At 42.8% G+C, this 27862-nt stretch overlaps 1 long non-coding RNA gene across 1 annotated transcript; it reads left to right on the forward strand.

Annotated features, from left to right (window-relative positions):
• The first annotated feature begins 273 nt into the window (after positions 1–273).
• On the forward strand, positions 274–27862 carry LOC138844949 (uncharacterized). Its single transcript, XR_016219674.1, has 3 exons — positions 274–693; positions 2107–2391; positions 27306–27862. It is a non-coding gene; the product is annotated as an uncharacterized LOC138844949 (long non-coding RNA).

Raw genomic sequence — 27862 nt, forward strand, 5'->3', positions numbered from 1 at the left:
GAGAGGGAATTGAGCCTGCTGTGGGATCCCCGCTGGAGCTGGTTTATCCGAGTGCTTGCTCAGCTCCTATGTGATCTGCTCTGCTTTTCAGCCTCTCTCTTGACCATGGGTCATACTTTCTGCTTCCAGACCCACAGCCTGGTATTGAGCCACATGTGGCCTTTTTGCCTCCAAACACTTGACCTAGTTCAGTTTGGGGAAACAGTGAAGTAAAATTGCATGATGTCATCTGGCAGCTGCCCGGCTGCAGACTGCCCCGCCCCTCACAGCTGCTCAGCCACAGAGGGAGCACCCCCTGATGCCAGCTGGAGCCCCCAGGGCAGGAAGAGGAGACTGGAGGAAAGGTGAGCCAACAGCAGAGTGCACGGTCCTGCCACATGCCCTGACATCAGCTGCCAGGGTGGAATAAATCGATAGGATTAATCGTTCTCCTAGCCATCTTGTGAAAGGGCTTCAGAAATGCAGTGTCACCATCAATTCCCTTGCTGGCGTCATCACAGACACATTTTAAAGTGTCAGCCTGAACGGAAAGCTCCAAAGCACCCAACATTGTAGAAAAGGGGATTTTCTCTCAAGCCATTTTCTCGTTTGGGCTCCTTCTCCCTACCCCTTGCCACAATGGATGGACTCTAATCTACAGTGAAGCCATAGCCAGGCAAAGGAGAAACGGAAGCCGGGAAAGACCTGGGCAAGGTGCGTGAGCAAGCCCAGGTGTGTTTGGGGGGGGGGGGTGGCAGGGGTTTTTCCTAGAGTGGTGGTGGCGATGGTAAGGAGCACAGGAAGTGCCCACCTGCCTGTACCACCCCTGCCACTAGCCACTTCTCCAGACCCAATTTTCCTCTCTCCCCATGGTTTGAGTGAGAAACTCAGGATGTCAAGTGCATCCGGGAAAGTTCAAGAATACGTGATCATCGTTTTGGAGTTTGAGTTGGGAACTGCTCTAAGTGCAGTGACGTCCTTGAGAACTGTTCCACTCTGTGGGAGAAGACCTTTGCAGAACCTTCTCTGGTGGGTCCAGCATTTGTAGAGTCTGGTGCATTGCCCAGTAGTCGAGCTCGCCTGAGCCACACTGGTCACTGTGGACCCATGGACATTGTTAGGTATGGAATAGCTTTGGGTTCCGGCCTTTTGTACCCCCAGAAAGGAGAGATGGGAAAAAGAGATGGAGACTGACCTCAACAGAGACAGGTTGCTTTATTTGAAGCAAAGAAGTTGGTGACAGTCTGTTTTTGCGAAGAGAATACATGCTGGTCACATTTAGAACTCAGGTTTTTATCCAGTTGAGGAAGGAAGTTGCCACTGCGGGGTGGGGAGTAGAAGTCGCATTGAAGCCTCAGGGAACCTTTTATCTGTTTCATAGCTGCCCTGTGCAGCTTATCTGCTTTGCCATTTTCATTGCAAGGAGTTGAGAAGGGTCTGGTTAGGCACCAGACATAAGGGAGAAAATGGGGGGCGGGGAGAGGAGGGGAAAGAATGACATGTCCTTTAGGCACGATTTTGAAAGATTTACTTCTTGTCACAAGAGAAGGCATCTGTGCTTTCCAGTGTGATAAAAAATGGCAAGAGTGGCTGGCACTGTGGCTCAGTGGGTCAATGTCCCATCCTGCAGCAGCGGCATCCAAATGGGCACTGGTTCAAGTCCTGGCTGCTCCACTTATGATCCAGCTCCCTGCTACTGTGCCTGGGAAAGCAGCAGATGGCTCAAGTGCTTGTGCCCCTGCACCTACGTGGGAGACTCAGAAGAGGCTCTTAGCTTCCTGGCTTTTGCCTGGCTCAGTCCAGGCTGTTGAGGCAATTTGGGGAGTCAACCAGCAGAAGGAAGGTCTCTCTCTCTCTCTCTCTCTCTCTCTCTAGTTTTCTCTCTCTATGTAACTCTGCCTTTTAAATAAATAAATAAATCTTTAAAAAATAAATAAGTGACAAGAAAAGCAACTAAGCAGCTAAAACTTAAAGAGCATTAATGGCATAGGCCATGTTCTATGTGTTTTAGTAACGTGACTTAATCCACACAACAAATCTCGGATGAAAAATTACTGGTACCCCATTTACAGACAAGAAAACTGAGGCTCTGAGAGTTTAAATAACTAGTCTCATTTCCCCTGCCAGTGCTGCATCTGAGAACTCGTGCTTCTACCATGACACTGGATTGCCAGCAGCTCAGGCTCACCAGAGACAGCCACTCCTGCCTCCTTGGACATGGAGTGAACATGGAGTGAACCACAAAAGGAAAGGAGCAGAGTTGGGCGGCTCCAAAGCCATGGGAGACTCTACCGACTTGTTCTGCTGCTCACTGCTTATGTTGTCTTTTCCAGCACTGATTTTCCCTTTTCTCATTCTTTTTGGCTACTGCACCATGAATGTGAACTAGCCTGATTTCCAGACCCGCTGTGGGTAAGTGACCCAGAAACCCAGGAGGCTAACGTTAACATTCAAGTTTTCCTGAAAGACAGCCTGGTTAGGAGTCATGGAAAGACCTGGAGCTTGAGCACCAACAGGCTCAGGTGTAGGCCCCAGCTCTGCCACTTAAGAGCTATTGGTCAGATTACAGAAATGCCCCCGGGCTTAGACCCTTCATCTGCACATTGGGGTTCATGAAAGCCTGCATTGTAGGGACACAGCAAAACCATGTGTGTGAAGCTCCTGGCAGAGTTCTGGCTTCATGAAGGGTGCTTGGTAAACAGCAGCAATTATTAGTTCTAAAATGAAGAGGATTCTGCTTCTCCAGGGAGGTGTATTTTTTTTTCTTGTCTACTTCATGTTCAGAAATGGGAATTTCTAAAACCTTCTGGTACTGCACCACCACTGACTTTCTCATGTTGTGCTGAGGTCTGGAGAGGTCGCACTGATTGACTTGAGAAGGCTCTGTTTTGATAATAGAGTGGAATCCTTTTTCAGCAGGCAGGATGTGGAATTCTATTTTCTTCCCCAACGCTGTGCCAGAGTGCCTTTTTTAACAATCTACCAGGCCCCCAAGTAGAGCACTTTGCCCCTTGTACTCAACTACCTGGGAACCTTGGCAAGGAGAGCGCTGGCTTGAGACCTGCCGATTCCAGTTCCTGCATTACTCACACCTCTCCTCACAGCTGGGGTGAGAAACTTTCATATTAGACCCAACGGAGGCCTCTATGCTTTTCATAGTCCATGTCCTGCTTCTCTCCAAATGGGTCTTTAAAAAATGTTGTCTGGGGCTGGTGCTGTGGTGTGGAGGGTTAGACCCCCACCTGCAGCATCGGCATCCCATTTGGGTACCAGTTCAAGGCCCGGCTGCTCCACTTAATCTAGCTTCCTGCTAATGTACCTGGGAAAGCAGCAGAAGATGGTTCTAGTACTTGGACTCCTGCAACCACTTGGGAGACCCGGAAGAAGCTCCTGGGTCCTGGTTTTGGCCTGGCCCAGCCCTGGCTATTGTGGCCATCTGGGGAGGAACCAGTGGATAGAAATATTTCTCTGTGTGTCTCCTTCTCTCTCTGCAACTTTGACTTTCAAATAAATAAAAATAAATCTTTAAAAATATTTTCTGCAGACATAAGTATTCTCTAAACTATGCTGAGAGAATGAATGACCCAATCTGGGATGAAATATGGAGTCAGGATAGATGGATGCCAGGCCTCTCAAAGTTCCACATGGCTTAGTCGGTCACAGAGTTCTTGGATTGGATTTGAACCACTCAGATTCCATCTGCATATTCTGCACTGATCTATTTGCAAGCAGGAGAGGTAAGCTGCACAAAGCAGGGATTGAATTCACATTGATAGATTTCCAGGCTTTTTGGAGAAGCCAGGGTCTAGCCAGGAAAACAGAACCTATTCCACATATTTAAAACAGAGGGAATTCAAATTTGAGAAATTAGTCACACAAGCTTGAGGGAGGAGAAGCGGGGGTGGGGAGGGAGGAGGTCTAAGAGGGAATTTGTTTTATTCAACTCAGAATGGCTTGAGGGGTGGGTGCTGTGGCATGGCAGGTAAAGCCACCATCTACAGTGCCAGCATCCCATATGGGCACCAGTTCGAGTCCCAGCTGCTCCACTTTTGATCTAGCTCTCTGCTGTGGCCTGGGAAAGCAGTGGAAGATGGTCCATAGACTTTGGGCCCCTGCACCACATGGGAGACCCAGAAGAAGCCCCTGGCTCCTGGCTTTGGATAGGCTGACCTCTGGCCATTGTGGCCATCTGGGGAGTGAACCAGCAGAGGTAAGACAGACCTCCCCCACCACCTCTCTCTGCCTCTGCCTTTCTGTAACTCTGCCTTTCAAATAAATAAATCTATATATTAAAAAATGACTTGTCATCCCATTCAGGTCACTTAGAAAGACCTGGGACGTTAGGGGCTACCCTGAACAGCTATGGCAAAGCCAGACTGGCTGTTCCTTGCATTATGGGTGACTAAGTTGAGAAGAGGTGTCCTGTGGATGTGACAGGGTGGTGGTAATCACAAAAAGGCTTTGAGATACAGCATTGCCCTCCACCATGCAGGACCCCAGGCCTGAAATGCAGGCCCTACCAAATCCTGATTTCTTCCAGCAGGTAGTGGTGGCTGAGTAGGCCCAAGGTCCCATGCGCATGGATCACCCAGATAACCCACTTGTGGGCTTTGCCGGGCCTCAACCATGTTGAAAAATCTATTCACATTTTACAACTGGATCCTACAAGCCAAATCATTAAGTAGAAATGAGTGGAGCTGTTTTGATTAAATTAACCAGAAAAAAAGTGGAATCCAAGCTCTCATTTGCAAGGGTGCTTTGATAATCCTGTGAATTGAGTATTCAGAATGTTCTTCTTTTTTGAGTGTTTTCATTCAGCATTGGGACTGCCTTTGTGGCATGCACAGAAGTATTGCTTGAGAGGCAGGCTTGTCCAGATGAAAACTGCTGGGAAGGAAGCCACATCAGAGCTCCAGTCAGTCCTTTGGGCCTGGCTCTAGCTGGGGCTTTGAGTGTGCACAGCAACTGGCGTCTCATTCCAGTTTCACCCCACAGTTGCTGCTCCTAATGAGGTCACTAATAAAGCCCCAGTATTATTTGGAATCAAAGGGGAAGGCAACTAAAATGAAAACACATATGAATATTTTTGTACCTCACAGATTAATGAATGTCATGGGAAGAAAACATACGACAATTATGAGCAGAAAGAGTTTCAGAGAACAAAAACTGTCACCTGTTAGCCTGAATGGACGGTAAGAAATGGAAGATGAGGCCGGGGGTTGCCATGATCCAATCATTGGTTTTTGGCTAACAGCCAGGGTGTGATCTGTTTAAGATCTGGAAATGCACTTGATTTGGCCATATCTGAATAGTGCCAAAATGCATTTCTTAAAATAAATATCTAATGTATACAACATGATGTTACAAGATATATATAGTAAAATGATTACCATAAAGGAAAAACTTAATCATCCTGCGTAGTTCTCCATTCATCCCCACTGTGGGGAAGAACTGCTATAATCTCAGCCAAAATCCTGAATACAGCACACTGTTATTAGCTATAAACTTCACGTTGTCCATTCACTCTTTAGACTTGCTCATCCTAAATATTTGCTACATTGTTTTTTAAAGTGACAAATGTCAAATGATATAAAGTCTTGTGATGGGGGAAATATTGCTATGAAAATTTCATTTCACAAAGTATATCCTTTGGAACATTAATCGTGTAAGCAATTCCATCTTAAAAAGCACCTACAGTAAGGTTGGGAGTTCCTCTAATGCATACATATAACCTCCTTGCAGAGTTCTAGCATGTGTGGGCATGTCCAAGTCTCTGAGCTTCAGTAAAGTAAGGAAACCTTCTCAGCTTTGTTCAACCCAGGGCTTCACAGAATTATTTGATTATGGGAATTACTCTCCTATTACTTGCCACTGCATCTCAGATGGAAGGAAAAAATATCCTTTATTTGGAGTGAAATTCAATTTAAATAGTACTAGTTCTAAGAAAGAGTCATCTTTTTAAAAAAGATTTATCCATTTATATATGAGAGAGAGAGAGAGAGAGATGGAGAAATGGAGTGAGACAGAAAGAGGAGAGAGAGAGAGCTCTATCTTCTATCCATTGGTTCAATCCCCAAATGGCCAAAAGATGAGGACTGGGCTAGTTTGAAACCAGGAGCCAGGAACTCCACTTTTGTCTCCCATATGAGGGGCAGGGAACTGGGTACTTGGGCTGTAATCCATTGCCATCCCAGGCACATTAGCAGGAAGCTGGATAGGAAGTGGAACATCTAGGACTTAAGCAAGTAGGTCCGTATGGGATGCTGATATTGCCAAGTGGAGGATTAACTCACTGCACTACAATGCCAGTCCCATGGATTAGTTTTGGTGATGGTTCCCAGGCCTATCTTTCTGCAAGATGTGTGATGGTGGACAGTTCCATCTATCTACCACCCAAGTATTTCTGGCAAGCCCAGAAAATTAATAAGGAAGGTTGTGTTGATTCAACATCCTGGTCTCCCCCATCATCTCTATTAGGGACCCACATCTAGGTAATTACATGTTACACTAGGATTATTTCCTCTGTCCAGCTGAATAGTTCTAAAGATTAGGGAACATTCTTCTCAACATAATAAGCCATCAAAATGCATTTGTAACAAATACCAGGTACATCAAGGGATCTCTGCTGCTGACAATGGCCTTTCTTCCTGCTTGTCTCTTCCATTATGTTCCCAACAAAGGAGCTCTGCTGTTACTCTCACCCTGGCAAGATAGTATTGCGGGCTCTGGAGCTCTGACAATGTGCTCAGCCCATTTAATTACTTCCAGCACAGACCCATACTTTATTAACAGAGGCAGGATCAGCAGGGGCTTCCTTTAGGTCACAAGAACAAAGGTTAATTGAGGCTTATTTATAAGGAGTTAGGCACACAACAAGGAGACAGAAGTAGGGTAGCAGTGGACATTTTCTTCCATGTACTTGAAGTCTAGAAATGAGGACCCTCTTTGTGCGAGAGTCTCCAGAGTTGGCAATTCAAAAAGCAAAATAATAACAGCAAAAAAAGAAATCAAAATAATTATCTTTCAGTGCATTTTTTTACATATGAAGATAATTAAATCAAAATAATGATCTTTCAGTGCATTTTTTTACATATGAAGATAATTAAATATCCCCCAGATCTAGATGTGCAGCCTGCTTGTGCTGTCAAACCTACCCATTTCCTTCCCCGGCTACTGCCATCCAGCCTAATCCATGTCTCAACATCACTCTCAAAAACAAAATCCCCAAAACAGCAAAAAAAAAAAAAAAAAAAAAAAAAAAAAAACCCACACACACAAAAAACACCTCCTCCCGAAATGGACTTTTCTCATGTTGAAATGAACCCTGAACTGTCTCCACTGGTCTGCATTTATGCTGAAGTGTATCTTTTGGATGGGTTACTGATCCTCAACTCTTAACTGGTTTGTAAGCCTCACTAGGAACTCAGACCTTCACATATCTCTGGCACATTCAGGGCTGCTTTGTGCTGCCTCCCCCCATGTAGACAGACTTGTAAACAGGGAGCCCTCAGAGTACCTTGCACCTTGAAACACTGTAACTGAAGGAAGCCCCAGTAGAAGTTAAGGCATTGCCTTCAAAGTTTCTGAATATACCCTGTGCACCTCTTTTGTGGTGAAGGGGCTGGCACCATACTCCCAGATACACTACAAGGAGAATCCCCTGGGGTCCATTCATCTTTGAGACTCTGAACCTCATCCAGGCATTTGAATGGTAGGTAAACCAATGGGACCAGAGGAAGGACAGAGAAGGAAGTATAATGGCTAACTACAGGCATAGTTTCCATATTAAACAAAGACATCTATTTACAAATAGGATGAAGAGTAGGGAAATCACAACCATTAAATTCAAAATTTTTAAGTATTTTAAATAATTAATTGATTAAAACAAGTTTTAAGATGAACAAATGGCATGCATTTTATATATACAGATTTAGAAGCATGGTGATACTTTCCATCCTCCCTCTCTCCCGCCCTTGTTCCCACCATTCCTCCTCCTCTTCTTATCCTTTCTCTTACTTTTTACAATGATCTACTTTTAGTTGATTTGATAGTCATAAGTTTAACCCTATATTACATAAATAGTTCAACAAATAGTAAGAAGAAAAAAAACATGGTTCCTCAACAGTAGAGACAAGGGCTGTAACCATCATCGAATCTCAAAATGTCAATTTCACTCATATATATTTCATTTTTGGTGCTTTATTAGTTACCACAGATCAGGGAAAACATACGGTATTTGTCTTTTGGGGACTGGCTTATTTCACTGAGTATAATGGTTTCCAGTTGCATCATATTTTCCTTATACATACATATGTATAATATACATATATTACACATATATGTTATACATATATACATTATATATTATACACATATATATTATACATGTATCTATAATATACATATATGTATTTTTCCATGGTAAGTTGTAATGAAAAGATCTAGTACTTCAGAGGTCTGGACAAACATGCAAAAAAGTTCAAGTTCACCCAAATGTTATCTCATGACTTAATCAAGACACCCATCTTCTGTTCTAATGAGAATGGAGACTCAGACATAAATTACCAAAAATACTACTTTTCTTTAGCAGTAGCCATTCACCCACTTCACAACATGCCAGGGAATTAGAGCAAAAGCAAGTCTGGAAATTTCAGAAAGCCTTTCTCCCAGTATGTAGAGATAGGAGTACAAATTATGCTGGGAACTTAAATGTTGCTCCCAGAGTCTAGGGAAAGGCAAAGGTAGAGATTTGAACCCAGATTATAGTCTCTTGCTTCTCCTGCGTGCAGAAACCCCTCCACTCCACCCTATGGGCCTTCTGAGATTAGAACTGCCATGTAGCACCATACTTTGGCCTCTGATGGATCCTGTAGCTGGGGAGAGATCATATGTGAAAGAAAGAAAAGTCAAAAAAAGGATGGAGATTGGTGGAGTGCAGATCCATTCATTCAGAGAGTATAGGAATCCCTACCACATACAAGGTACTGGATTGGCTATCAATGAGACACAGACATGCTTACAAGGTCACTGCCTATAAGGAGCTCAACAATCTATGAGGAGTGACTTAATACCAATAAAAATTTGTAGTATTAAGTCATATACATAAATAATTAGAGCTGCACATTATGGCAGGGAAAGAAGAAGAAACCTGTTCTGTGCAGACCTTGGTTTGGTCATAGAACAGACTTCAAAAGTGAGGATATGTACAGTTCAGCACATGCTCACTCAGAATTATCCCTAATGGGAGAGTTGAAACATGCCAGGGGATTCCAATTCAATCCCATCAAGGTGGCATGTACCAATGCCATCTCACTAGTCCAACTGATCAATTTCTGTTCACAATTGATCATAATGATAGGACTAAGAGTCAAAGGGATCACATAAACAAGACTAGTGTCTGCTAATACTAACTGATAGAATTAAAAAGGAGAGAACAATCCAACATGGGAAGCGGAATACACAGCAGACTCATAGAATGGCAGATGTCCTAAATAGAGCTCCAGCCTCAGAATCAGCCCTGAAGGCATTCAGATCTGGCTGAAGAGCCCATGAGAGTATTTCAGGCGTGGAAAGCCAAGACGCTCTGGAAAAAAAAAAAAAAAAAAACCACCTAAATGAAAGATCTCTGTGAGTAAGATCCCAGTGGAAAGAACGGGGCCATCAAAGAAGGATTTACCTTTCTCTGAAGGGAGGAGAGAACTTTGACTATGACCTTATCTAAATAAGATTGGAGTTGGCAAACTCAAGAGGCTTCCATAGCCTTGGCAGCCCATGACAAGAGCGTCGGGTGATTACTGATGTCATAAATAACAGTGTCAGTTGTTAAATCAACAACAGGAGTCACTGTGTACTTACTCCCCATGTAAGATCTCTGTCCTTAATATGTTGTACTATGTGAATTAATGGTATAACTAGTACTCAAACAGTACTTTATGTTTCTGTGTGGGTGCAAACTGTTGAAATCTTTACTTAATGTAGAGTTGATCTTCTGTATATAAAGATAATTGAAAATGAATCTTGGGCCGGCGCCACAGCTCAATAGGTTAATCCTCCACCTTGCGGCGCCGGCACACTGGGTTCTAGTCCTGGTTGGGGCGCCGGATTCTGTCCCAGTTGCCCCTCTTCCAGGCCAGCTCTCTGCTGTGGCCCAGGAGTGCAGTGGAGGATGGCCCAAGTACTTGGGCCCTGCACCCCATGGGAGACCAGGATAAGCACCTGGCTCCTGCCTTCGGATCAGCGCGGTGTGCCGGCCGCAGCGTGCAGGCCACGGCGGCCATTGGAGGGTGCACCAATGGCAAAGGAAGACCTTTCTCTCTGTCTCTCTCTCTCTCACTGTCTACTCTGCCTGTCAAAACAAACAAACAAAAAGAAAAGAAAATGAATCTTGATGTGAATGGGATGGGAAGAGGGAGTGGGAGATGGGATGGTTGCAGGTGGGAGGGAGGTTATGGGGAAAAAAACCACTATAATCCAAAAGTTGTACTTTGGAAATTTATATTTATTAAATAAAAGTTTAAAAAAAAAGTTGTATCACAACAGGCAAGGTTCCCAGCTACCTTAGCCTTGGGTTTCTTATAAGTAGAAAAAAAAAGCATTTTTTTAAGGATTTTGCTGAATATTACATGATAATGAGGAAAAGTATATAAAGTGCATGGCCCCAAGACTGACATAATAAGGTAATTTTTTGATACTGATATTAGACAATATGAATTAATTCATCAATATGCCTCTGAAATCATTCACAGTCCCTCAGACAGACAACATCCCATCTACCCGCATGGCCCAAAGAACTGCTAAACTAGGCATAAATGTCAAAAATACAAAAACTAATTCCTCATGTTTATGAAGTACTAAGTGACTGAGTATATGCTTGATTCTGTATTCGAAGATTAACAAATATTGTATTACTTAATCTTAATAACACAATAGGAACATACTTTAAAACTTTTCAATTTATAAGCGAAACTCTTGAAGATCACAGAGGTTAAACAACTCCCCTTAACCTGATGTTGGATCTACTCCAGGGTCTTTCTGACTCAGGAGCATCTGCTATCTACTTGTATCTCTGAGGTTTCAACCTCAGAAGGATGTAGCTGGACAGCCACAGGTCTCAGGGGTATAATCCTACTGCTGGTCTCCCTCAGACATCCCTGAGAAGGCCAGAAGCCCTGGAAGTATGCATGGTTGGGAGTGGCAAAGGGATGGTTTGAAGGCTTGAGATTGTTGCCACCGTGAAGAGCTGTGACTGGCTCCAAGACGTACAAAGGACTCTGCCTTTCTCCCTGCACCCTCTACAAATGTGTGAGAATTCAGCACATTCGCTATGAATTTTCTTTTTCAGAAACCACAATTCAGTGGAAATTTCATTTCTTTCATTGCTTTCAAGAACCCCAACCATTGGTTGGAAACTAATTTTCTTCTTTATAAACCCAGAATTTTTCAATTTTTATTTAGTTGAAAAGCAGAGAGATGCCCTATCCCATGGCTCACACCACAGATGACTGAAGCAGCTGGACCTGGCCAGGCTGACCCTAGGAGGCTGGAACTCAATCCTGGTTTCCCATGTGGGCAAGGATACAGCTGCCTGAGTCATCACCTGCTAGGGAGCACGTGAGCAGGAAGGAGAATAAGCTAGGACTTGAACCCTCTCTAGTATGGGATGTGGGCATCCCAAGAATGTCTTAACCACTACCCCAGATGCCCACCCCCATAAACTCAGAGTTTTTCATTTGAGTGTCGGCTCTTCTAAGGACAACCCATATTGCTGGTTTTACTGTTTTGGTTTACAGGTTCAACTTGCATTTATTCTTGATGCGTTCTTTTCAGTCTGCTTCATGGTCATAGAACTGTGCTCATTGCATTGGTAAATGTGTTCCTTTGGCTTGGAAAAAAAAGGCCATAGGAGAAAAAAGCATAACATCTCTCTCCTGGTGTGGAGAACGTTCCAAGCACCACACTGCAGTCTACACACACACACACACACACACACACACACACGGAAGCACTCATCAGTCTTCATTGTTCTATTCCTCTAATTCAGGGGCTAGCAAACTGGAGCCTGTGGGCCCAATCCAGACTGCAACATATTTTTTGAATAGAGTTTCACTGGAACACAACCATGCTCATTTGTTTAGTATTGTCCTTGGCTATCATGCTACAATAGTAGAGATGAATAATGACAGAGACCATATGGTCTGAAAAGCTTAGAACACTTACTCTCTGGTCCTTTATAGGAAAAAGTTGCCCACCCCAGCTTAAACTTATTCTTTGTATTTTCATTGCTTGGGCTGTTATGAATTCCTGATTTGAGATTTCCTTATGTTACCAGGTACTATTTTTTTATTTCTTCAGTGACTCCCATTCTCCCTAGCACAAATCCCAACCACATTTAGTGTGCAAGACTTTTCACAACTTGGCCCCTACCTAAAATTTCTACTGTCCTCTCTTGTCAATCTCCCATCACCTGTACACATACTCCTGGGCTACAATCACAGTTAAATTACCCCTCATTCATCAATAGCCCAGGCCCTTCTATCTTCTTTATGTTGTACACTGTTTCCTTCATACTTGGTGAGAGATACTCTTCCTTTAAGGCTCAGGTCCTGTATCAGCATTCACGATTTGTCACTTTCATCTCCATTATATTTTAATTATTTGTTTTCACTTTTATCTACTCCACAAGCCTATGCATTTTTTGAGGGCAGGGATCTGTGTCAATTAACCTTTATACTCAATGTGTCTGGCATGTATTTTGGTTAGAGTAGCTACTCAGTGGATGTTTACTTGACAAATGAATGAGCCAATAAAGAAATGCATGCGTATATCAGTGCCTCTACTAGTCAAGCACTTGCTCTCCCCAAAATCACTCTCCCCATCTACCATTTCCACTAATATTCTCTGCCAGGAGTCCTATTTATGCAGGACAAACATAGACAGCAATGAACATGGAAATGGATGAACACCTCTTGCCTGAAACCTGTTGCTCGCTACCTCAGGTGTCACCAGTTGCGGCCTATAACTTTTAGCCATGACAGAAGAATTGTGGCTTTTATTTTTGTGAAATATTGTGAGAATAGAGAACTATATCAGAAGAAGCTCTAGAAATGATAAGGGGGCTATATTGGAATTTCTCAAGGAGAAGCCATGCTCAGGGCTGCCTGGGAGACGGGCAAGTGAGCATGCACCTGTGTATACTTGGTAAGGTCAAGGCTGATCTGATGGCAGAAAGGTTAGACCCCAGCCACAGGGCTCAGGGAAACTGTACACAGCAGAGCCAATATCTGGGGAAAGGCAATGATGGGGCTAGGGGACATGAGGAAGGAGGGAGAAGAGGACTGGGGCATCTTTTGGGGGCACATTCATTGGCTCAGTGATCAGCAGCATTTTTGGTCAAACCTCAAGTCATGAAACAAGGAGTAAGAGCCTGGACCTCACAGAACTAAGTAAAGAGGGAGAGCAGAAAAGGGAAAGGGAAGTGTAAGGAGAAGGAAGAATGGAACAGAGTGGCCAGGGTGAAGAAATACAAATAAAAGCAGAGGTGACATCAAGCGAGCAGTGGTGGAAGGGTATGACCATGCACCATTCATCAGATCATTGCTATTTCCTGAGCACCTTCTGTCCACCTCAAACGTGGTCAGTCCCACCACCTGGTCAAGCCTTCTCCAGCTTGCCTCTGCTCTCTCCTCCCCTCCTCTTCCACTCCCTCTCATTTCCTCTGCCCCTCTTCCTGGGCCGCCTCAGCCTCTTCTCCTCCTCTTCTTCACTTCCTCATTGCTCTTGTTGCTCCATTTTCTATGCCCCTTTCCAGTATTAATTTAATTCACAAAGGACCTGTGTCTCATGGATAGAGCTCAGAGGCAGTGAGGAGAGGCTGTTTCTTTCTAGTGTGGATGGTCGTGGAACAAGTACCGGGAAGCATGGACTCTCCCTGCCCCTGGGAAAAGTAAGTGCGCTTTCCTTAGAGAGGACCGTTTGCACACACGCTCACATACACACTCAGCTGCAGAAAGGACACTCAGCCTGCCCGTCTCTTCCAACCCTCTGCTTGGACATCCACATTAAGGTCGAGGTTCCTGGCTCAAGGAAACAACGCTAGGGCTCAGGGTGTTTCACATGATTCGCTTTGGGGAGTTCCAAACTATCACAAGCAAGTTTAGAAAAGTCTTATGTCAAGCTAGTGGTGGGGGAATAACCCATATGCTGTGGGCTAACCATGTTACATCAGGTTTTCATGGCATGTAATTATACTGCTGGGAGAGAGAAGGGGATGACTCGACCTGAAGCCCCATCAGTAATAACAGGCTGTGCTACAAGGGGGGTTTGCTGGAGAAATTAATGGGTGCTCTCGCATGGATGATGCAAGCACATATTCTACAGAATGAATCAGTTGGCAAATTTTGTTGTTTCCTCCTCAGTGATGTTTGAAATGATCCATCCTTGTGTTTCCTTTCCATTCCACTGCTAGTGCCCCTTTTCAACTTCCATGACCTCAATCTGTGACTATTACTAGTCTTCCAAATAGTTTCCACCACTCCTGGAGCTTTCCTTTCCAACCCAAATTGCCTGCTAAGGCTAGATTGATGGTTGTAAGGAAAAAATCTCATCACGTAACCCCTCCATTCACCCACAGTAAACAGCAGCTTTTCCTGCTGCTGGCACTCCTGGTATATGGCAGCCTGCCCCCAGTCACCTCCCACTACTCTCATACACAAATCTTGTACTCTGCCCTTACCTGACCTTTCATTATTGTCTGCACAAGTCTCGTGTTTGGTTTTCATTGTGACTTTTTAAAAATCCAACTAGGCATGCGGCCCAGGCATTAGGTCACCACTTGGGACAGCCACATCCCATATCAGAATGCCTATTATGCTTCGGATACAGCTTCCTGCTAGTGTGCGTCCAGTTCCTATGCCTAGCTGACTTTGCTTTACTCCTCTTTCATAGGAAGCATATCCTCCAAAGCTGTCTGAGGAAAGATGCTTGAGAGGTAGAAGCATGAGCCCTGGCACATCTGACAACGTCGTTGTTTTCACACAACCTTAACAGCTGAAGAAGTTTCACTGAGATTTTAGTCTCAAAAATCCTTCAGAACCAGAAAGACATTAGGTAGTCCAAAGACATTCTACATCCAGATCCAAATTGTGTTATTTATTTTCCCTCTGGAAGCTTTTAGAATCTTTTTATTTGGTGTTATTTTGAAATTTCACAAGAACCAACCTTGCAGACTTTATTTATTGGATCATTCATTCAGCTAGGCACTTGGAGAGCCCTGTAATTATGGAAAATTCTTCTATCTGAATACTTTTTGTCAGTTTCAATAAAATTGCATCTATTTTAATTCAATTTTTTGATAATTAGTTATTTTAACTTTGAAATGTATAGGCAATTAAAAATATTAGATACACACACACACACACACAGAATGAGAGACAGAGAGAAAGAAAGAAAGAGAGAGAGAATGAGAGAGTTTTCATCTAATGGTTCATTCCCAAAATGTCCACAATCAAATAGAGGGCTCTGTTGAGGCCAAAGCCCAGAATAATTTCTCAGTCCAGGTCTCCAACATGGATGGTAGGAAGGCAACTTCTTGAGCCATTATCCCAGCCTTCTGTATTAGAAGGAAGCTGGAATCAGGAGTCAAAGGTGGATTTTAAACTTAGGCACTCCAATGTGAGATGTAGGCATCCTAGCCTGTATCTTAATTGCTAGGCCAAATATACCTGCTTCTGGTTTTTTATTACACAAACAATAAACACATTTATCCATGTTGTACATGATTCAAACAATACATACATGTGAACAATCTATGAAAGTCTTCCTCTTTCTCTAGGTTACCTCCCTAGGTAACCATGGCTAAAAGGGTGTAGTGCATCTTTCCAGACATAGTTTTTTTTTATTTTTTACATATATGTAGGCATATGTATTTTTTAAAAAGATTTATTTTATTTATTTGAAAAACAGAGTTACAGAGAGAGGTAGTGACAGAGAGAGAGGTCTTCCATCTACTGGTTCATGCCCTAGATGGCTGCAACAGCCGGAGCTGTGCTGATCTGAAGCCAGGAGCCAGGAGCCTCCTCCAGGTCTCTCACATGGATGAAAGGGCCCAAAGACTTGGGTCATTTTATACTGCTATCCCAGGCTATAGCAGAGAGCTAGATCAGAAGAGGAGCAGCCGGGATTAGAACTGGTGTCCATATGGGATGCTGGCACTTCAAGCCAGGGCTTTAATCTGCTGTGCCATAGTGCCGGCCTGGTAGGCATATATTTGTGAAATATATTAATGGAATCCCACTACACCTCTAATACTGCAGTTGATTTTTAAAAAAATTATCAGTGAGTCCTGGATAATTTCCCATATCTGTATGTTTACATTTCTTGGTATATACAACACCACACCGATTAATTCAACTATATATCCGTGAAGATGTTTCTGTTTTTCTTAATGATATTTAAGAGCTGGCTACATCTTGAAATTTTAAACTTCAAAAATGCTATTTCATCATAAACTGTCATAGACTTTGATGACATAGAGCCCTAAAGCTGGTCTAAGCCACCACTTAGGATACCTGAATCCCATATCAGAGAGCCAACATGAATGCTGGCTCCTCCACTTCTAATCTAGCTGCACGCTGATGCATCTTGGAAGGCAGCAGATAATAGCCAAGCACTTGGGTCCCTGCCAGCACATGGGGACCTGGATGGAATTCTGGCTCCTGGTCTCAGCCTGGCCCAGTCCTGGCTATTGTAGGCATCTGGTGTGTGGGAGGGTGACTTGTTATTCTGAACTATAGGTCAAATTCATTAGCCCCTCTCCCTTACAGCTGAAAAGGAGACAGAAGGGGAAATAGAAGATGAGAAAGACAGAGACAAATGTGCTTTCCATGAGGCTCAGCCCTCTATTCAGGAAGCTACTGGGCACCAGGGATGCATCTTTGCTTGCTGGAGAAGCTGGCTCCTTGCAACAGTCAGCATGCTCCGCTGAGGACGGCTGATTCTGAATATTTGCCCAGTGTATGATGTGTGCAGTCTTACCCCGAGGAAAAAGGCAATAAATACGGCATAATAATGACCATAACATTTGTATAGTACTTTATGATTATACTGCCTTTCAAATGCATTACCTCATTTGCCGTGAGTGATGTATAATAACTACACAAGTCGTCCTCGTGGCTCCCATCAGCCACACATTGGTAAGTGCTCCTAGTTCGGGATTGTGTGGGCTAACTTCCCAATCAGGCGGACCTGGATTAACAAATTCAGTCTTGGTTACTGCCTTTCTCTATGACTCTGGGCCACAACTATGCCTACCTTAGTTTCCACAGTTAGCACTCATGCCATGTAGTAATGTTGTTTCCATTAAATGCATTCTAAAGTAAAATACTCTGTGCAGAATTCAAATGTTTTAAGCCTGCAAAAAGTTAGGGCTCCATTTTCTTTTTACTCCATTCAAATAGCTGCAGAAAATAGACACTTTCTATTTTTTCCTAGTTGTTTCAGGGGTTTGCTTTTTTTCGAGAATGGTAACAATGTCTAAAGGCCTATACTCATCCACCAGACCACATAGAGAGCAGTGGCAGAAGATAGCAAGGCAGGAGGGTTGGGTGGGTAACAGCTATTGGCCAAGGGAAAAGTAAACAGGGCCCATTTCTACTCAGACTCCACTGCGTTCAGGTGTTAAAGCTGCTCACTCTCAGAACTGACTCAACAAGTAATGAGCATAGACTCCTAAGAGCTCCCAGATTGTAGAGTTCCAGGATTTAACCATAGGCACTCATAATTAGGGGTTCAGACGACACAGGTTCTGACATAGCCTGTACAGTAGCTGCCTGGCCGTGAGTTGTCTCTGAGTTCTGGGCCAGGCACTCAGAGAGCTTCTTCCCAGGACGGAGGAGTGATTCAGAAGAGATGACTCACTCAGTAATTGGTATTAGTACCTACAAGTTGCTTGGGTGTGTTTCCCTGACCTCTCAACCCCCTTTCTGCTACTACTTTCCTATGTTCTCCACTTTTATTTCAAAGTATTCTAAGATCTGGCTCCACGAGGGGAAATAAACACAGACTAGTTGAGATAACTTCTCTGGGGTAACCCAATGTACAACATACTGAAAGGTTATTGTCGGGGTCTGGTTGTTTTGGGATCCATCTCTGTTAGTGTGAGCTATTCTTTAACATTATTTGAGAATGCTGATGCATGATTATTTCTATCTGGAGAGTCAGATGCGAAGTCCAGTTATGGTCTCACTAAAAAGGCCTCCCCCACCCCAAAAAGCCATTTTAGTTGGCTTTATTGGTCTTCATTGACAAAGGCCAAGTGTGTACATTTTAAACAATCTATAGACATGCTCAAAAGATAGAATGATAATTCCTTTTAGTATTACAGACTTAGAGAAACATCTTCAATATTATTTAGGTTTTATTGTTTATTAGGTATGTAAGATGTCATTAAATAATAAATTTTCCACATCTTGCTCTAGAAAAATTGCCATAAATTGAATCAAATTTCTTTCAAATCAAAGATTGTCTATCAGTGGGAGATACATAATGATTAAGTGAGTTAATAATCTTCAGTGGTTATAGATTTGGACTTTTCTATGTAAAATGGCATGGTTGATAAGATCTTACTAAATAAACTCATCAATCAGCCATTCTGTAGACTTATAAAAAAGCTTTATTGTCAGAGACTACAAAGTAGTGCCCAAGGCATTTTAATTGTTGCTTGTTAATTTTGTATTGAAATAATATTAGCTTAATCTTTAAAACTATAGTATAAAAATTCATTTTATGATCGTTTCTAGTTCACTAGATTTCCACTTATCTTGAAAAATGTACACAAACCTACTCCTCTAAGCTATTCCCTCACTTCCTTCCTATTTTGCACTTTCCTCTATTACTCGGGCAAAAACATCCCAATTTCCTAGTAGCATTAAAATATAGTCACTCTTACCTTAACAGAGGTGCATGAAACCAAAACAAAGAGAAGCTCATTTTATGTTTTCCCAATCACATGTACTGTGTTTGCTTTAAACATGTGAAGTGTTATAGGTTTTGGTTTTTTCTTGTCATAACTGGTAAAAAGAAAAATCCCTCAGAAACAACTGGGTAGTTAGACTAAGGATGGCTCTCAAACTATGAGAAGAGAAAACTTTTGATGGAAAATGTTTGATATAGATGAGTTTAACCCATAAAGAGCCATGTCCTCTCCTCTTAGTGCCAACATCTCAGTTCCAGACATAGAGGTTCCTACTCCAGTAAAGAAAGACCCAGTGGTTTTTTTCCCACTGCAAATTAACGACTCATTTACTGACTGTAGTCTTAGAGATGATAACATGTAGTTAATCAACAGACAGGCGCGTCTCTGATGTCTGGGCTCTTGGCAGGGCCTTTTGATCTCAAGTAATCTAAGGTGTCTTTTGTTGTTTTTTTCTGTTTTTTTCTTTGATCATTTACCCCCATATTTCTTCTCTGATCTCTTTTTCTAGAACTCCTGCTAAATTTTCTGCTTTTTCTCTCCTATTTTCCTTTGTCTTCAGTTTCTGGTATTCTTGTTAGCATTATCTTTCAACTGCTCTATTGAACATGTAAGGTTTTCATGTTCTCTTTCTAGTCCTTTTTCAGTGATATCTTTTCTTTAAATTTTTTTATTATAGCAGCAACAGAGAGATGTAGAAATACAAATTCAAAAAGGATAGAGCTCTCTTGTTGAAAATTATGCTTTTGTGGCAATTGAAGCCTATGAATATAGAGTAGATTAAAATGATATCTTTGCAAGAACTGAGGAAGAGAGAAGGTGGGAGGGGATTGGGTAGCAGAGGAGTGGTGCTGTACCTATGGATGCATAAGATCTATTCTTTCTATATTAATAAAAATAGAAAAAAGACAGAGCCCCTATCCACTAGTTCACTCCTCAAATGTGCACAATGACTGGATTGAAAGCTGGCAGCAGGAACGCAATCCAGGTCTCCCATCTTGGTGTCGGGAACCCAATTCCTTGAGCCATCATCACTACCTCTCAGGGCCTGCAATGGCAGGCAGCTGGAGCCAGGAACCATGGCCAGACATCATCAAACCCTGATACTCCAGTGTGGGAGGTGGGCATTTAACCAGTAGGCAAATGCCCAGTCTAGCATTTCTTTTTTTTATTTTATTTTATTTTTATTTTTTGACAGGCAGAGTGGACAGTGAAAGAGAGAGACAGAGAGAAAGGTCTTCCTTTGCCGTTGGTTCACCCTCCAATGGCCGCCGTGGTTGGCGCGCTGCGGCCGGCGCACCGCGCTTATCCGATGGCAGGAGCCAGGTGCTTCTCCTGGTCTCCCATGGGGTGCAGGGCCCAAGTACTTGGGCCATCCTCCACTGCACTCCCGGGCCACAGCAGAGAGCTGGCCTGGAAGAGGGGCAACCAGGACAGAATCCGGCACCCCGACCGGGACTAGAACCCAGTGTGCCGGCGCAGCAAGGCGGAGGATTAGCCTAGTGAGCCGCTGCGCCGGCCCTCTAGCATTTCTTTATTCATGAGTGCATGATCTTATTGCTCTGAGACTCATCATTTCTTGAGATTTTCTCTCCTTCATTTTCTTAGTTTTTCCAGTTTTGACTCAGGCTGTTTTCACAAAGCATCATAGATTGGATGTCTCCTAAACAATGTAGCTTACTTCTCACAGCTGTTGAGGCTGAAGTCGTAACCCCTGCTGTCAGCAAGGCCAGGTTCTGCGGACCCTCCTCCAGGCTGCAGACGCCGTTGTCTCATTGCATCCTCACTCGGCCGGCAAAGGGCCAGAGAGTTTTCTCTGGTATCCTTTTTTTTTTTTTTAAGATTTATTTATTTATTTATCTGAAAGGTAGAGTTACAGAGAGGGCGAAGCATAGAAGGAAATCTTACATCTGCTGGTTCACTCCCCAAATGGCTGCAACAGCCAGGGCTGGGCCAGGATGAAGGCAGGAGCCAGGAGTTTCATCCCGGACTTCCACGTGGGTGCAGGGGCCACGACACTTGGGCCATCTTTCACTGCTTTCCCAGGCACATTAGTAGGGAGCTGGATTGGAAGTGGAGCATCCTAGAGTAGAACTGACACCCACATAAGATGCCAGCACTGCAGGCTGTGGCTTCATTTGCTGTGCCACACTGTGGGTCCTCTGTGGGCTCATTTTAACAGACCACCAATTCCCACTCATGTCCCATCTCCTGATGCCATCAAGTCGAGAGTTAGCATTTCAACATGAGTTTGAGCAGGACACACATAGTAGATGATACATAGCACAATTTCTTTGTTTCTTTTTCCTGTTTGTTTTGCTGTTTCACATGATGTTGCTTCATTCCTTAACATTTCTGATGATTCCCACTTCTCTGTTAGTATTCAGGAAGGAGCACATGAGTGGGAATATGGTGCAGAGGTTAAGATATGGGATGCACACATCCCACATCAGAGTTCCTGGGTTCAAATGCTGGATCTGTTCCTGATTTTAACTTCCTGCTGATGCACACCCTGGATGGCAGTAGGCAACGGCTCCTGTCACCTACATGGGAGGTCTGGATTGAGTTCCCCACTCTGAGCTTCAGCCTGGTGTAGCCCCAGTTGCAGCAGGCATTTGGGTAGTGAACCAGCAGATGAAAGAATCTCTCTTGTTCACACATGTATACACACAAACACACACACACAAGAATAGGAAACTTAAAGTATATGAGAACCAGAAAAAGGTTAAAAGGAAAATTGCAAACCAAAGAAAATGTTTGATACATGTGACAGAAAAATGGGCAGTGTTTATATATCTATAAATCATGAAAAAATCATAAGATAATTATGCCAATAAAATGTATAAATACCATGGATAACAAATTTGAAAAACAAACTGTTAACTAGTCAAAATGCTAAAGTAGTAATGAATTTAAACAGCCATGAGGTACTATCAAATTGTCAAGTTTTGTTATTATGTTTGGCTTGGTTTGGACAAGAATGGAGAAAAGATTTTCTCATATATTCCTGGTGGGACTATATTTCAGTGAAAATTTTCAAGAGAATAATAATTCAGTTATATGCATCAGAGCTGTGAAAAGAGTACATACTTTGATATAGCAAGTCTATTCCTGATAATCTTAAGATAGTCAAGTTTACAAAGATATATGTTCACTTCAATACTGTTTCTTTTACTGAAAATTGGACACAATACAAATATCAAACATTAGGGATTAACATGATAAATGATGATTACACTCATCTTGGGAATACTATTCAGCTATAAGGAATAATTTATTGCAATTTATTTGTTGGCAAGGTAAGATTTTATTGATGCACTATCAAGTCAAAATAGTGCAATAAGAGAGTGTTTAAGAATACAGATACACAGGGCTGGTGCTGTGGTGCACTTGGTTAATCCTCCACCTGAAGTGCCAGCATCCCATATGGGAGCCGGGTTCTAGTCCCAGTTGCTCCTTTTCCAGTCCAGCTCTCTGCTGTGGCCCGGGAGGGCAGTGGAGGATGGCCCAAGTCCTTGGGCCCTGCGCCCCATGGGAGACCAGGAAGAAGCACCTGGCTCATGGCTTTGGATCGGCACAGCGCTGGCCATAGCAGCCATTAGGGGAGTGAACCAATGGAAGGAAGACCTTTCTCTCTGTCTCTCTCTCTCACTGTCTGCAACTCTACCTGTCAAATAAATTAAAAAAAAAAAGAATACACATACATTGAAAGCAATATTTGTGATATACACAAAAGCAGAAAAAAGCCTAGATGATATATGTAAACCATGATTATTATTAGAAGATGAAAATAGAGATTATTTTAATTCTTTTTATTATGTTCACCCATATGTTTCAGATTACCTGTAATAAATATAATACTGTGCATGAAAAACATTTCTAGAGAAAAGAAGTAACTATAAAAGTGGATTTCGAATCCCGAGAACATGCATAGGTGGGGTGGCTGTGCCTTGCTTGTTCATCAACAGGTTTTAGCATACAGTGCTAAGATGGGGACCCAGTCATTTTCAGTATATGTTAGCATTCTTTGTCCATGTGTCTCTTTCTACAAGGAGCAATCTTACAATCTCTCACTAGGGAAAAAAGATTAGCATCCAGTACACTGGGAGCCAGGCAGGCTACCACGATTACTCGGCCTGCTTGCAGCTTGCCATTCTCACCCACCCTCTGCTGCGGGTGGGTACTCAGGTACAGCCTTGCAGGTGACTTTCCCCAGAAGAAAAGCCTTCAGTTGCGTGACCAGGGTAGGTGACTGGTGGTGAAAGATAGAAAGAGGAAGGGAAGGTTCACTGTTCTTTGTTTGGGTTTTTAACTATTCTTGTTTGAATTCCTGCCCTTTCTCAACTCAAAATACCTACTGTCTCTAATTCCTAAATCATTCCAGGGTTTTTCAATAGAAACTGATTTATTTTTTGTGCTTCCCCCTCCAACATTCTTTCTGGGCTCTGATATATCATTACATCTCAATCATCTGTCTCCAGATTCCAAAATTTTGTTGACATTTCTTATTTGATGAGATGTCTTTGCTCTTCTTCCTCATTGACTCGTACCATTTTTCTCCATACTCTATTAATACAATTTCAGAAGGAGAAGAGATTAAATATTTACATTCAATCCAATATATTTAACAGGAAGTCCCAAGGATGTTTATACATTTTGCCACTATTCATAAATAACATTGAGCACAGATGTCTCACATCAGAAGCTTTAAGGGTTTGGCAAGTCAAGTTAGTGCTAATTTAGTGAAGAGGGTGCACATGATGTCACTTGTATTCACCTGACCTACTCAACAGCCAGGACTTAGAGATACTGCTCCTCTGATTAGTCTATCCACAAGCAGGGATATGAAAAAAGCAAATGGCAATTACAATATGCCAATTTCCCTATAATAAAATGCTGTGCTTGGATGGGAAGGAAACTGCAGCTGTTCAGTACAGATGGCAAATAGCTGACTGCTTTTTAGTAGGATTAAATGAAATATCAAAAGTGAATAGTCACATTGAGAGAAAGACGTGTGAGCTAAGTCCCTACGTCTCATCTTTAAAAAAAAAAAAAAAGCCCCTGGATAGTTAACATTTATTTAGATTTTTTTAAAAGGAAAATCTCACCTAAGTCACTGACCCATGTAAAGAATTCCCTAAAGGATAGATTGATATATTTTGTGTCACCACTTGCACTTGGACTTGCTCAAGATAGATTTTTCAGGTATTATCTTTGTACCATCTATTCCAAAGTCTGCATTAGCACATAGCTATAACAAGGTCAGAGCCCTACTGTGAGTAGGAGTGTATCTGTCTGCACATTTGTATTAATATTCTATTTACTACCATTGTATGTGTATTCACTAAGCTTCTACCTCTACAAATTTAGAAGTTTTTTAAGGCAGAGATATAATTTTCAAAATTCTTATTTTCTCATAGCACCCAATCCTCTGCTAAATACATGGTAGGGACTCAATAAATCCTTACTGATTTACTGATGGATTATGTTATTGAAAGGGGTGTTTGCACCCTCAATAACACCAAGAGTTCATGTGGACCCATGTGACATAAATAAGTTGCCAAATCATGGCTCTGCTCCAGTCCAGCTTTCTGCTAATGCAGATTCTGGGAGGCAGCAGATGATGGCTGAATTACCTGGGTCCATGTGGGAAACTGGGTTTGAGTTACTGGCTCCTGGCTTCAGCTTGGTCCAGCTTTGACAGTTGTGAGCATTTGGGGAGTAAATCAACAAATATAAGATTCATATTCATTCATTCATTTTCTCTCTTTCTCTCTCTCTCTCTCTCTCCCTATTCTCCCCTTCAAATAAACAAATAAATAAAATGGCTAGAATGGCTGGGGCTGGGACAAGCCAAAGCCAGAAGATGGAAGCGTCTTCAGGTCTTTCACATGGATGCAGGGACCCAAGGACTTGGGCCATCTTCTACTGCTTTCCAAAGCACATCTGTAGGGAACCAGTTGGAAGCGGAGTGGCTGGATCTGGAACCAGTGCTTATATGGGACACCAGTGTCACAGGCAGTGGTTTTTTACTCACTTTTACTGGGGCCATAATGCCAGCCCCTGAAAAGTGTTGTGTTTTTTTTTTTTTTTTTAAGATTTATTTATTCATTTGAAAGGCAAAGTTACAGAGAAGCAGAGGTGGAAAGAGAGAGAGATCTTCCATTCAGTGGTTCACTCCCCAGATGGCTGCAATGGCTGGAGTTGGGCTGAACCAAAGCCAGGAGCCAGGAGCTTCTTCTGAGTCTCCCATGTGGGTTCAGGGGCCCAAGGACTTGGGCCATCTTCTCTGCTTTCCCAGGCCATAGCAGAGAGCTGGATCGGAAGTGGAGCAGCCAGATCTCTAACCAGCAGCCATAAGGGATGATGGCACTACAGGCAGTGGCTTTACCCACTGTGCCACAGCACCAGATGCAGGAAAAATGTTTTTAAAAAAGAGAACATTAGAGTGGCCATTTAAGCTAAGGAGCAAAATGTTTGCATCCTATGCTAGAGTACTTGGGTTTGATTCCTGACCCCAGCTTCCTGCCAGCTTAGAGTCAGGGAAGCAGCCAATGATGGCTCAGGCAATTGGGTTCTTGCCGCCTGTGTGGGAGACTTGGGTTGCATTTCTACCTCCTGGCTCTGGCCTGGCCTAAAGTTAGCTATTGCAGGCTGGGGGAGTGAACCATCAGATAGGAGATCTCTTTCTTTCTGTCTCTGTTTCTATCAGTCTTCCTCTCAAAAAAATAAATATAAAAAAGTTTAGAAGGGAGAAAAGTCACTTATCTAAACTAGATGTTTTATCTGTATGGTATAAAGACTTCTGCTTGCATGAAAATGCTTAAGTCGTTAATTAAATGTTTCACTTTCCTTTAGCTGTACTCAGTGATACAGAGAAACAGCCTGAGAGATAAGATGATAAAAGAGAACAGGAAATAGAACTTCCCTCCTCGGGATAATTTTTGTCACTCATTATTTTCCTGAGTCTCATTTCTGTTTACTCCCCTTCAGGATGTGATTAACTGTAGGTTGCTTCCTGGGTTCACATTGCCAAATCTCTCACTGCACTTCTTCCAAGATCTGACTTCTTTGTGCTCCCTGTCTAACTGAATTTCCCCCAACACAGTCTCCCTACCCTACTATGTTGTTGACTTGACTTCTGTTGGTTTTCTTGCTCTCAAAAAATTCCCCAAAGCTTTCTTTTCCATCTCTTACCTTTCTGAGAACCTGAGCCTAAGGCCCATCCAAGCAGGCTCTTCCTTCCATGGCGGGCATAGGAGAGGGGTGGGAGCATTGAAAGAATATATCCTATTTGCAGATAATAAAAGAACAGGAAGTCATTTCTGAAATGTTCACTTGGGAACCAAAAATTAGCTATCTCATAGCTAAAGGTTAAAGGACTCAAATATCTCATCCTTCATAAGCCTTTGTTTGAAGTTAGTTTGGAGGTAGGGAAAGGAAAAAATATATGAAGAATATCTAATTTTGTGAATCTCATTTTCAAATTCAAATCTCAAATGCTCCCTGAGGCAGTGGCTTGCAAAGGCAGCACAGTGATGAAAACTTAATGAAAGACTCAGAAAGATCATAGATCATGCTGACCCATCAGCTGTCATAAGTAAGAGAATCATAATGACATTATTCTAGTGTTTGGGATGTTCTTGGCTGTGTCTCTCTCTCTGCAATGACAGCTACCCTGACTTCAAGCTTCATCACTGTCTACGATGAGCTCATTCGTGGTCTCTGGTCATTTCTACTAAACACTTCCTTTTTTGTCACTGTTAAAAATATGTTTCGCCCCAACATCTTTGCATGGTGATGTCTTTACAGCATGTCTGTACTTACTTCCCAGCCTGGGCTCTCCCCTTTTCCAGTCCATTTACTCTGCCATCAGTTATCTTTTTATAACAGAAATGTGGATCATAGAAATGTCACCGATTAAGACATTCTCTGGTTTTGCCATTCCTTCAAGTCAGGCAAAAGCCTTTTGAATGGGCTATAAAAGCTTTGCAATATAAAACCTGACTCATTTTGCGTCCTCATTTCCTGTCGCTGTGGCCCTGCTCCTCCTTGTCCCCCAGGCCCTGCCTCCTCTGTGGTCTCTGCTGCTGCTATACTAAACACGTGGGGTTCACTGACTTCATGCATTGGCATGTGCTTTTCTGGAATGCTCTCTTTTTCTGTTTGGATCATGATGATTTGGTTTCCAAATATTTCAAACATCCTCCTCTGTAAAATCTGTCCTAAATTTATGCTAGGATAACTGTTCTACTCTCCAGAGTGATGATGCCATCCTGGAGCTATCTGAGATCTGCAGCCATGCCTGTGACTTCCCTAGACTTGGGAATCTCACCTTTGCACCTCCTTTCCTTTACAGTGCCTGACATCGCATGTTCAACTGATGCTAAATGAAGGAAATAGTGATTGAAGGGATGGAGATGATCTACACAAGAGGAGCGAAGAGCCGTGTATCTTCACCTGAGCAAAGGCTGCCTGTCCCTGTTACTACCCCCAGGAACTGAGGATCCACCCTTTCTGTACTCCTCCGGGAGCTCCCAGAACAGCACACTTTGGGAAATTAGTCCACCATTGGATTCTTTCCTGATTGATTTCTAGCTTGAGGTTCATTTCCTTATGGCCTCAAAGGAAAAGAAGTACTTTCTCTGTGTACATCTAAGATGGCTTCAATTTCTCTTTTTCACTTTGTAGGTAACAACCTCTCTAGAGGAGGCAAAGGGCTCCCCTACCTCATTCCCCATAAATCCAGGGTCAGCAAGGATTACCCCTCCACCAGACTCCACATTCTGAGAAACTCACAAGAACCAGCTTACCAGTTCTCTCCCGTTTGCTGCTGTGAGTGTTAATTAGCAAAATTATCTAAAAATAAATTAGGAAAAAATATATGAAGTCTTTCATCCTTTGATCCAGCATTCA

The sequence above is a fragment of the Oryctolagus cuniculus genome, chromosome 13 (assembly GCF_051225735.1).
Source record: "Oryctolagus cuniculus isolate XC-2025 breed Fujian yellow rabbit chromosome 13, ASM5122573v1, whole genome shotgun sequence".
Classification (NCBI taxonomy): domain Eukaryota; kingdom Metazoa; phylum Chordata; class Mammalia; order Lagomorpha; family Leporidae; genus Oryctolagus; species Oryctolagus cuniculus.